The following is a 12,596-nucleotide window of genomic DNA, read 5'->3' as shown; positions in this document are numbered from 1 at the left end:
ATTTTTGAAGTGGTTGTGCCACCACAGATAACTCTTACCTGTGGTGATGCCTGATTCACTGGGATTTCAGACCTGTCAGCTTCTTCAGTTGTCCTTCAAGCTTGCTCCGATACACAGGCCCAGAAAAGGGAATGGCCACATGGGTAGGCTCTCTTCAAGTTGGCAGATGTAAGTAAGCCAGGTGTTTGAGTAGCAAAAATGAAATGTTGACTAGAAGCTTTGAGGTAAGAAATGATTAAAATGGGGCACTTTGGTTATGTAAAGGAACAAAGGAAGAAAGGAAGGGATTTGTCAAGAGGTGTTATTGGCCAGAAAAAAGTAGTGGGGTGGTGAGGATTGTAGCAGGTTTTTGAGTGGGTCACTCATTCTTCCAGGTGGATGAGGAAACATAGGAGAAGGGGGTTAACAGGGCCGTGAATTGGTGCAAATATGATATCAACATATCTACATCGATCTTCTTAAAGAATATGTAATAAGTTGATATAAAGTAAATGACACGCCTTGCCTGCATGGTTCAGTGGTTGAGTGTCGGTCACGGTTTGATTCCCAGTCAGGGCACATGCTCGGATTACAGCTTGATCCCCAGTAGGGGGGTGTGCTGGAGGCAGTCGATGAATGATTCTCTGTCATCATTGATGTTTCTCTCCCTTTCTCTGAAATCAATAAAAACATATATATATATTTTAAAAGTAAATGACAAAAGTCAGATCTCTAAACTGTATATTTTGTGAGTTATTTGACACAATCATTTTAAATGTTAAAATGTGTGAGCAAAAGTGTTTTTAAATTAAGTCCACTGCCAGAGTCATTTACAATATATAGATTTTGATCCACAGATTTCTTCTTCTAATGAAACTTTACAGTGAACATCTGACATGGGTAATAACTCAAATTACAATTACTTATGTGATTTTCACTGTCAGGATATTTTTTATTCCAATTTTAACTTCGTAGGAAAACCCTCCTCCAAAGTTTCTGTATAATAAAGGTTTAAATACTCAACATGGCCAGATTAATATTTATATTTCATTGTTCCTACCGTATTTAAAAGAAAATTGGAAGTAGTATGGTGAAAGAGAAAAATGAAATGTCTGTGAAATGAATAAGGAAAATAAGTGTAGGAAATAAGTGTAGCAGCTGTTTTAAGAGTTGGTAAGTTTTTAAGAAGAAGGCAGAGGGGAAAATCATTGTTATGGCTTTTGGGAGCAGATGAAATGAGCAGTTTCTAGTCTTTTAAAAATATACATTTTTTTTCCCATTGATTTCAGAGAAGAGGGGAGAGTGAGAGTGAGATAGAAACATCAATGATGAGAGAGAATCATTGGCTTCCTCCTGCACGCCTCCTACTGGGGATTGAGCCCATAACCTGGGCATGTGCCCTTGACCCAATTGAACCTTGAACTCCTGGTTTATAGGTCAATGTTCAACCACTGAGCAACACCTAGTCTTCGTTCCTGACTTTTATTTTGCCCTTCATTTCTGTTTTCTTTCACTAAAAGATGAGTAAAATTGGGCTTCCTCTTTTCTGGACATATGGCTTTACTAGAAAGCTCCCTCTTCATACGTAGTCTGACCCGACTGCATGTCTGCCCTTGACAACCCAGAATGCTAAGGAACAGGAGACGATCTGATAATATATCTCTTGAGTGGGTCATTGTGTAGTTCCTACAATTGGCACCTTGTAAAGCCGGTTTAGTACATCAGCATTGCTTTGTGAGCCCAGTTTGTATAATTGGTGCAGTGTGTCCTCCAAACTCCCTCCCCTTTTTTTTTTCTTCTCTTTTTTTTTGTGGCAAATAGGTCAAGGTGAGTGGGATAAATGGGACTCACTGGAGTGCATGGGGCAGATATTAAAGAGCAGTTTCTACATTGTCAGGAGTGGTATACTCATATTTCTGACATATTTCTGACATTAAAAGTAATAGTTTTAAGTAATATCTCTAATATTTCCCTCACCCTGTTGTACTTTCTGTTTGCATGTCTGCTACTCTGCTTGACTGTAAGCACTTCCGGGGAAGGGCTGGTTCTCATTTATCTTTGTATTTCGGTGTCTGGTACAAAGCAGATAAAGGTCAGTCGGTTTTAAAACACAGACACAACCCTAGCTGGTTTGGCTCAGTGGATAGAGCGTTGGCCTGCGGACTGGAGGGTCCCGGGTTCGATTCCAGTAAAGGGTACATGCTCAGGTTGAGGGCTGGATCCCCAGTAGGGGGGTGTGCAGGAGGCAGCCAATCAATGATTCTCTCTCATCATTGATATTTCTATCTCTATCTCCCTCTCGCTCTCCCTTCCTTTCTGGAATCAATAAAAAAAAGTAATGTTATTTAAAACAAAAAACACAGACACAACTCTAGAAGTCTATCATTTCCCCGACCCTGTAATGGGCGAGTTACATGTATACTTTTATTTTAATAGTACTTGGCCTTATGGAAAAAGTTCTAACCTAATTAGGATTTTTTAAAAAATATATATTTTATTGGTTTTTTTACAGAGAGGAAGAGAGAGGGATAGAGAGTTAAAACATTGATCAGCTGCCTCCTGCACACTCCCCACTGGGGATGTGCCTGGGACCCTTCTGTCCGCAGGCTGATGCTCTAGCCACTGAGCCAAACCGGTTAGGGCTAATTTGGATTGTTTATACTAACTTTAATAATAGGAGGAAAGGTTAGAAAATAAATGTAAGCAAAAAAGAAAAGCCACCTGTAACCCTCTTTCCCCAGCAGTAATTGCATTTAGCATTTTATCTTTTTTCCTATGTACATGCATATGTTTTTCATAAGTTGTATCACGTGAACATACGGGTTTATAATCTAATCTAATTTTCAGTGTAGTCATAGATGCTCAGTAGATACTTGTTTTAATGAATATTTTTCATGTTTTCAAATATGTTATAAAATTTTTATGGTTACATAATATTATATTATCTGGATATACTATAATTTACTTAACCAGTCATTTATTGCTCAATGTTTAGGCTGTTTATTCATTTAAAGGAATGTTTGATTATGCACACTGCTCTGGTTTCATTCCTTTCCCCTCCCACCCTTTACTTTAGTCAGATTGATCCACTTTTAAGACTTTGAAAGCCTCATCTTTTACGTCCAGATATTTGCAATGCTGTTCCTTCTGCTCATAACACACTTCCCACGTTGCCTAGTTAATGCCCTATGTTTAGCCATTTCTTCTTCTTGGAAGTTTTCCCAGACTGGATTAATTGTCCCTCCAATGTGCTTCCAAGGTGGCATTTTGTACTTACTCCTAGAAGCACTCAGTCTGCTGCATTTTAATTGCATGCTTTCTAGACTATAACCACCTGCAGGAAAGGAGCTATGCCTTATTTCCTGTTGAATTTTCCAGCCCTTAAGTGCAGTGCCAGGTATATAGCAGGAACTTAGTAAATATATTTTTGAATGAATGAATGCATGAAAGATCCCCAGTTTCCAATGTGTATCATTAAGTGGTGATCTTTAACAATCTCATATTTTTTATTTATCAGATGAGCATATCTTTTATTTATAAAGTGCTTTATACTAGTAGTATACAAAATATTTTCAAAACTATTATGTCATTGTTAAACTGACTAATTTTTAGTATTATGCATTATAAAATGAATTGATATGTTTAAATTCTTAATATATTAGTCTTTATTGGTATTTATATGATAACGTTAGTAATTCTCATATCTTAACTTTTCTAAGTTGAGAATTTGTTTTCCAAGCAACTAGACTATATTTTAGCCCTATCTTAAGTTATGATTAACTATTAACTCTGATGAGTGTTTTGTAATTATGGTTTAAATTGATTTAAAACTATAGTATAAAGCTAAAGGCCATTATTATTATTATTATTTTGTAGCTAGTGATTCATAATAATCAGCCTTTGATTAGGTAACAAGAAGAGTAGTCATACAGCAGATACTTGATTGGACAGTTACCTAATAGTAACTTCAAAAATAAAAGCACTTGATTAGGCTCAGAAGATACAATTGAATCCTTCACAGCTCTCTATATTATCATTAAGTGACAATTATCCTTTCTTTTCCTTCTTTGTTCATTTACAGCAGTGATTCCCACTTGGACATGCTCACCTTTGGGGGTGAAGGGGTTGTGTCTGAGTCTCCTGAGGAGCTTTTTCAGCCCCTTGAACTCTCTCCCTATATTGGCGATTATATCGCCATCTGTGATGAATGATGATCAGGTGTCTGAAAATAGAAACAGGCTGGGAACCACTCCCTTTCAAGATAACCAACTGGAACTCCTCCATCAGAAAAAGCCGTAGTGTTAGAGTAGAAGGGGCGCTGGATACTGCAGTCTTCCACTGATTGATTAGTTGTGTGAATTTAGGCAGGTCATTTAATCTCTTCACCTTCAGCTTCCTTTCTGTAAAACAAAAGGATTGGATTAGATGATCTGTAAACTCACTTTAGAAATGATCTGATTTTTCTGATGAATAAATATACAAAAATAATCTTACTCCTATATGTGAATGAAAAATGGGATTATTCCTTTGTGAAAAATGTGATGACACTGGTTTAACAGATTATTAGTATTATACATTTAAAGAGTTCTTCAAATGAATCTTTAGTAAGTAATTTCAGATTGCTGACAATTCTTCATTATCTCAGAAAAAGAACATTCCTGGTGAATTCTTTTATCTATACTTAAGCTCTTGAATCTAGGACAGTGATCTCATCTGGCCTGATTGTCTTAAATATCATCTCTGTGCTGACAACTTGATACCTGAAAACTTCATTGCTCCTCTGAAATTGCTGGCCAGTTTACCAGTCCTCTGAGATATCTAATGGGCATCTCAAACTTAATCTGCCTGAAGGGAATTCCTGATTTCTCTCCAAACCTGCTATTCTTTAAGTCTTCCATATTTGATCAAGACAGAAACTTTGGAGTTTCTTTGGTTACTAATAATTAACCATCCATCTATTGGCAAATGCTTTACTTTCCGAATATAATGGAACACTGCCCACTTCTCACCAGCACTCCTTCCTACTGCCCTATTCCACTAGAGCAGGGGTGGGCAAACTTTTTGACTCGAGGGCCACAATGGGTTCTTAAACTGGACCGGAGGGCTGGAACAAAAGCATGGATGGAGTGTTTGTGTGAACTAATATAAATTCAAAGTAAACATCATTACATAAAAGGGTACGGTCTTTTTTTTCAATAGTTTTATTCATTTCAAATGGGCCGGATCCAGCCCGCGGGCCGTAGTTTGCCCACAGCTGCACTAGAGTCTATTTTCAGTCAAGAACCAGAAGCATTCATTTTTAGTCATAAATTGTGTCATTGTCACTCCTCTACTCATAACCTTCAGTGGCTCCCCATTTCCCTTAGCATATAAAAGTCAAACAATTAGTCAGTGAGATTTTGTATGACCTGGCACTCCATTACTTCTCATTTCATACTTTTTCTCTTACTCACTTTTCTTCAGACACACCTGCCACCTTGCTATTGACAGAACATTCCAGGCACACTCCCTCCTCAGGGTCTTTGCACCGGCTCTTCTGCCTGAAGCTATCTCTCCAGCTAGTCACAGAGCTGCTCTCTCACCTCCTTCCAGTTGCTTCTATGTTAACTATTTGGTGTAAGGTCTAAATTGACTTTTCTATCGAAAATTGCATGCTACCACCACCACCACCCCGCACTTTACACTGTATTTTCCTCCACAGCATGTAGCACCATCTAACAATACTGTAATTTATTTGATAATCTTGCTTATTGTCTCTCTTCTAAAAGGTCAGCTTTGGAGGGCAGGGATTTGTTTCGGTTTGGTTCATTGCTGTATCACTGTCTTTGTGACATTTGGCAAATAATCTGCACAATCTCTTTTCTCATCTGTAAAAATAAAGGGGATAATAAATGGTTATATATTGTTTACAGATATAATTTTGGCTAAGAACTCCCTAGTGAGTTTATATTAAGACTAAAGAAGTCATGAGTTGCATAACCCATTTCACAAACTACAAGCAGTAACACATGCCTATAGGAGGGCGGGACTCAAGAAAGGGTGGCCCTCTGGCCTGTCTGGCCGGGAAGCTGCAGCACTCCTGCCCGCCTGTGCTGAGAATGGCTTCCTCTGGGAATCCTCATGCTTTCTTTCCTCACTGCTACTTTTCACGGCTGGTTCTTAAGACCTGCACAGCACTGATGCTGCTGTTCTCTCTGCTTGGGGCTCAAAGGGTTAGAGGAGGTGCATGGGGCCCAGACCACTTTTGCAATGTACTTTCCATTTAAGGAACAGTTTATAAATTTTTTTATTGAAAAAAATTAATTTCTAATTTCCAAACTTCGTCAAAGGGAACTCTGGAACATAACCTATTCAGAAGTTATGAGATATGCCTTTTAAAATGGCATTTCAGTTGCCACATAGGAAAAATGTTACTAAAAGAGGCAAGATTAAAATATCCTCAGAGCTCAACTAGTCCTGAAAGTATATTTATTATGTACTTAAGCCTTTAAAGATTGCAAATCTCTGTTACTTACTAATACAAATTTGCTTTATGAAGATAAAATGCCTATGAGGACAATGGAAAAGTACATGTTTTGATAACCTAATATCATAGTGACATTAAAGTACTCTCTGTGTAGCAAAACATAATTTAATCCTTAAAAATACTGGTCCCTGCTTCCCTGTTTTGACAGATAAAGTGAATGTTGAGGTGGTGGCTATGACTGGAGTAGAACCAGAAGGAGCTGGCAGTTGGTTATTAGCGGCTGTCCTTGCCCTGACTCTTCTCAGGTTGTACTTTCTTGTTTGTTTGTGTGTTTTTTTCAGTTTAGCACAGAAGCCTTTTGCTTCAGAAATTATGAGGTGAACTGCTCAGAATGAGCTAGTTTTACATAAGAGCAATTTCAGCACCTGGGGCTGAGAGAAACATTCTATGTACTGTGGAAATTTTTGTGCCTTTTCTGTCCTGTGTGTCTGTTTGAAGAAAGGTTGCAGAAGGAGTAGGCCTGCCTTCTCTACTGAAACCCCAGGGGGGCAAGTTGCCATTGGACCGCCTCCCTCAGTCCCCTGGTAGTGTGGTCTGTAGTCACGAGTGTCTGCCTTTTTCACTTTCTGTTCCTGGCTTTAGCTCTGTTGCCTTTGCTTGTGTGAATAGAGCTGTGCATTGGTTAAGTTCATGGGCTTTGAGGCAGACCTGGTTTGAGCTCTGGCTCCATTGTTTACTTAATCATTTTCTTTTTTAAAAAAATATATTTTATTGATTTTTTACAGAGAGGAAGGGCAAGGGGTAGAGAGTTAGAAACATCGATGAGAGAGAAACACCGATCAGCTGCCTCCTGCGCACTCCCCACTGGGGATGTGCCCGCAACCAAGGTACATGCCCTTGACCGGAGTCGAACCTGGGACCCTTGAGTCCGCAGGCCGACACTCTATCCACTGAGCCAAACCGGTTAGGGCTACTTAATCATTTTCTTAATCTCAACTTGTTTATCTCTAGAATTGGGAGGGGATAATATTCTTAGTACCTCCATAATAGTACTATGATGAGAATTAAATAAGATAATGCATAAAAATGTTTAGCACAGGCCCTTACACATGTAAATAAGCTCAATAGATGTTAGCTATTACTATAAAATCTACTTTAAGCTGCATTTCTTTTAGTCACTCTTTTTTTTTTTTTAAGCAGGCTTAATTCACTTTATTTTATTTTATTTTTTTGTATAAAATTATGTGGTGGCCACAGCTGGAGCCTGGGTCCTCTGCACAGAAACTCTGGTGGGGGTCTTTACAAGGGGGTCAGTGAATTCCTGATAGGGAGGCTTGGTGAACACGGTCTCTTTCCAGAGATCTGGGTGAGATAGCTGTAGGTCTTAGAGATGGCATCAAAGGTGGCTTTGACGAAGTTGCCCAGGGCGGCAGTGCAGCCCCTGGCCGAGGTATAGCAGTCGTCAATACCGCCATCTTCAGCAACTTCTTAGGCACAGGGGCTGAGACAATGCCAGTACCCCTGGGGACCGGGATGAGGTGCACTAGTACAGAGCCACAGCGGCCAGTCACCTTGCAAGGACCGGTGTGGGGCTTGCCGATCTTGTTTCCCCAGTAGCCTTGCCTCACAGGGACAATAGAGAGCTTGGCCAGGAGAATGGCTCTACGGATGTCAGTGGCTACTTCCTTTGAGCACTTCACACCCAGACTGACATGTCCATTGTAGTCCCCAGTGGGACAAATGCCTTGAACCGGGTCCTCTGGCCAGCACGTGTCTGCTTTTGCACAGGCATAATCTTCAAGACCTCATCCTTGAGGGATGCCCCCAAGAGAGTCAGTGATCTCAGATTCCTTGATGGGCAAGGAGAATAGACAGATTTCCTCTAGGGATTTGATCTTCATGTCCTTCACCAGGAGGCCCAGCTTGGTGACAGGGATCCACTCCTTGCCCTCGGCCTTGCCTGCACGAGCTCCACGGCCTCGGCCCCTGCCCTGACCCCAGCTGCGACCCCGGCCGGCCCCTAATGCCACTGCCAAATTGCCACGACCTCCTATTTCGGCGCCGCAGGGCCTCTGGGCCCTTCCATAGCACCGACGTCATCTGCCTTTTGGAGTTTCATTAGAAAAGAACTATTCACTCTTTCAACAAAATATTAATAATATACATGAATAACTGTCCATACTCTTTGCTGGGTGCCAAGAATACAACAGTGACCAAAACAGATGTGGCCTCGACCACACTGAGTCCAATGAGATTTTTGTGCCTTGGAACTTGTCAGTTATTAGAAGAAAACTTTTTGACCCCGTCTAAAGCAGAAAAATTTAAATTGAAGCAGGGATGAAGTTTTAAATTAAAAGCTTAGTAAAAGACTGAAGTTTCAAAAATAAAAGACTTAGGGAAATCAGTGTACTTTTGCAGAGTTTTGAATATAAGTGCTTCTACAAGATTTAGATCGTCTGTAAGGACAATTAGTAGGTCAGCACTGTACAAGTAAGAAAGGGAGTAGAAAGAAATAAGGTCTGTGAAGTAGACTGGAGCAAGTCCATGGAGGTTAAAAAAAAAGAGAGTGAAACAAGGAAAGCAATTGTGAACTGAAAAGTGAAGTCAGTAATTTTCCAGCACAAAAGTCATAACCTCTGGTGCAGAATCAGAATTTAAGAACTAGTTTTGAAAGAAGCAGGATTTGGTTTAGAAATAAAACTTCTATGCGATAGTTATATTCTTATTTTGGTAACTTGTTTGTTTTAATATCAGTAAATAATATGTCAGAATATGCTATTAACTATAAGTAGTACATTTTATACATTGTAGTAAAGCATTTTAAATCTATTTTTACTATAGTGAACAGATTATGTTGATATATTTATTTACTTGGAAAAATCTTACTGCAAATTTTTTTAATATAATCTTACCTATTAAAATTAGGCAATTTTAGAAACAACTGAAAATCAACTGATGAATGGGTGAAGAGAATGTGTTACATTCATGCAATATAATGTTATTTGGCAATAAAAAGAATTGTGGTACTGATACATGCTACAGTGTGGTTAGAGTATGTCATGAGCATTGCTAAGTGATAGAAGCAGGTCACAAAAGATCACATACTATATAATTCAATTTATATGAAACATCCAGAATAGCTAAATTTATAGAGATAGAAAGTAGATAATGGTTGTATACTAGTGGGGAAGAGAATGGGGTTAGGGAATAATGGGGAGTGACTGCTAATGGGTACGGGGTTTCTTTTGGGGTGATGAAAGTGTTCTAAAATTTGTTGTCATGATTGCATAACTCTGAATATACTAAAAACCATTGAATTGTACAATTTTTTTCTTTAAGATTTTTAAAAATTGATTTTTGAAGAGAGAAAAAGGTAAGAGTGAGAGCAGCAAGACATCAGTTGGCTGCCGCCTACATGCCCCCTACTAGGGGATTGAGCATGCAATTGGGGCATGTGCCCTGACTGGAAATTGAACTGTAACCTCTTGGTTCATGGGTCAATGCTCAACCATTAAACATTGTTTTGTTTTAGGTATATTTATGGTGAACAATATATTGCTAGATTATCTCTCTTTTTAATCTCATCTGAGAGTCTTTTTTAAAAATTTATCTTTATTGTTGAATGTATTACAGATATTCCCTCTCCCCTTTAAAAAAATTTTTTTAAATTGATTTCAGAGAGGAAGGGAGAGGGAGAGAGACAGAAATGTTAATGATGATAGAGAATTATGGGATCGGCTGCCTCCTGCACATCCTTCACTGGAAATCGAGCCCTCAACCTAGGAATTGAACTGTGACCTCCTGATTCATATGCTCAACCACTGAGCCACATGGGCCAGGCCCCTCTCCCGTTTTTGTCCCATTGACCCCCTCCACTCCACACCAACCTCTCCCAGGCCTTCACTTATACTATTGTCTGTGTCCATGGACTATGCATCTATGCATATAATTTCCCCAGTTAATCTCTTTTTCTGACTGGCTTATTTTGCTTAGCATAATACTTTCCAGGTCCCTCTATGCCAGTGGTTCTCAACCTTCTGGCCCTTTAAATACAGCTCCTCATGTTGTGACCCAACCATAAAATTATTTTTGTTGCTACTTCATAACTGTAATGTTGCTACTGTTATGAATCGTAATGTAAATATCTGATATGCAGGATGGTCTTAGGCGACCCCTGTGAAAGGGTCATTTGACCACCAAAGGGGTCGCGACCCACAGGTTGAGAACCACCGCTCTATGCTGTCTCAAAGGATAAGAGATTCTTCTTTTTTTTATTTTTTATTTATTTTTTATTTTTTTTAAAATATATTTTATTGATTTTTTACAGAGAGGAAGGGAGAGAGATAGAGAGTTAGAAACATCGATGAGAGAGAAACATCGATCAGCTGCCTCCTGCACATCTCCCACTGGGGATGTGCCCGCAACCCAGGCACATGTCCTTGACCGGAATCGAACCCGGGACCTTTCAGTCTGCAGGCCGACGCTCTATCCACTGAGCCAAACCGGTTAGGGCAAGATTCATCTTTTTTACAGCTGCATAATATTGCATGGTGTAAATGTACCACAGCTTTTTAATCCACTTGTCTCCTGATGGGCATTTGGACTATTTCCAGATCTTAATTATTGTAAATTGTGCTGCTGTGAACATAGGGGTGCATACATTCTTTCTGATTGGTGTTTTGGGTTTCTTAGGATATAGTCCTAGAAGTGGGATCACTGGGTCAAAAGGCAGTTCCATTTTTAATTTTTAAAGGAAACTCCATACTGTTTTCCATAGTGGCTGTACCAGTCTGCATTCCCACCTGCAGTGTACTAGGGTTCCCTTTTCTCCACATCCTCACTAGCACTTGTCATTTGTTGATTTGTTGATGATAACCATTCTGTCAGGTGTGAGGTGATACCTCATTGTTGTTTTAATTTGCATCTCTCTGATGATTAATGACTTCGAGCATTTTTTCATATGTCTCTTGGCCTTCCTTATATCTGTGTTGAAGAAGTGTTTATTTAGATCCTTTGCCCATTTTTTAAATTGGAATGTTTGTCTTCCTTTTGTTGAGATGTATGAGTTCTTTGTATATTTTGGATATTAACCCCTTATCAGATGTATCATTGGCAAATATGTTCGCCCATACATTGGGTTCCCTTTGCATTTTGATGATGGTTTCTTTTGCTGTGCAGAAGCTTTTTAGTTTGATGTAGTACTATTGTTTATTTTTTTCCTTTCTCTTGCCCTAGCAGATTTTTTGGCGAAAATTGTGCAACCTGAGATGTTTGAGATTTTGCTTCCTATGGTTTCTTCTAGGATTTTTATAGTTTCACAACTGACATTTAAGTCTTTTACACATTTTGAGTTTATTTTTACATATGGTGTAAGTTGGTGGTCTAATTTCATCTTTTTGCATGTTGCTGTCCAATTTTCTCAGCACCATTTCTTGAAGAGACTGTCTTTAGTCCATTGTATGTTCTTGCCTTCTTTGGCAAATATTAGTTGACCATAATGGTGTGGGCCTATTTTTGGATTCTCTTTTCTATTCTATTAATCTATATGCCTGTTCTTGTGCCAGTACCAAGCTATTTTTATTACAGTAGCTTTATAGTATGTAGTATATGTAGTATAACTTGATATTTGCTATTGTGATCCCTCCAACTTTGTTCTTCTTTCTCAAGATTGCTGCGGCTCTTCGGGGACTTTTTTTGTTCCATATGAATTTTTGGAGTATTTGTTCTAGATCTATGAAATATGCCATTGGTATTTTAATAGGGAAGGGTTTATTTATTTATATTTTTTAAATTTTATTTTTTTATTGATTTTAGAGAGGAATGGAGAGAGAGAGAGAAACATCAATGATGAGAGAGAATCACCGATTGGCTGCCTCCTGCACACCCCCAACTGGGGATTGAGCCAACAACCTGGCCATGTGCCCTGACGGGGAATCAAACCGTGACCTCCTGGTTCATAGGTTGACGCTCAACCACTGAGCCATTGCGGGCGGGCAGGGAAGGGTTTTTTTAATGAGACTAACCTTTAAATTGGTAGACTGAGCAAAGCAGATTGCCCTCCCTAATATGTGTGGGCCTCCCTAATCAGCTGAAGGCCTTACAGTTCTATAAAAATGTTTAGTCACCTCCATTAACCACTTTTTTAAATGTT

General features: G+C 39.1%; 1 protein-coding gene and 1 pseudogene across 3 annotated transcripts in view; one reads left to right on the top strand and one right to left on the bottom strand.

Annotated features, from left to right (window-relative positions):
* SPIRE1 (spire type actin nucleation factor 1) overlaps window positions 1-12,596 on the top strand; it is a 117,728-nt gene that overhangs the window by 46,874 nt on the left and 58,258 nt on the right. The gene's annotated exons all lie outside the window — the stretch shown is intronic.
* On the bottom strand, window positions 7,657-12,576 carry LOC308523624 (small ribosomal subunit protein uS5-like; annotated as a pseudogene). Its single transcript has 2 exons — window positions 12,571-12,576; window positions 7,657-8,517 (listed from the first exon to the last, which is right to left on the bottom strand). The product of its transcript is annotated as a small ribosomal subunit protein uS5-like (transcript).

Source organism: Myotis nattereri, assembly GCF_964212035.1.
Source record: "Myotis nattereri genome assembly, chromosome: 8".
NCBI lineage: Eukaryota > Metazoa > Chordata > Mammalia > Chiroptera > Vespertilionidae > Myotis > Myotis nattereri.
This window is presented reverse-complemented; position numbering and strand designations above follow the sequence as displayed.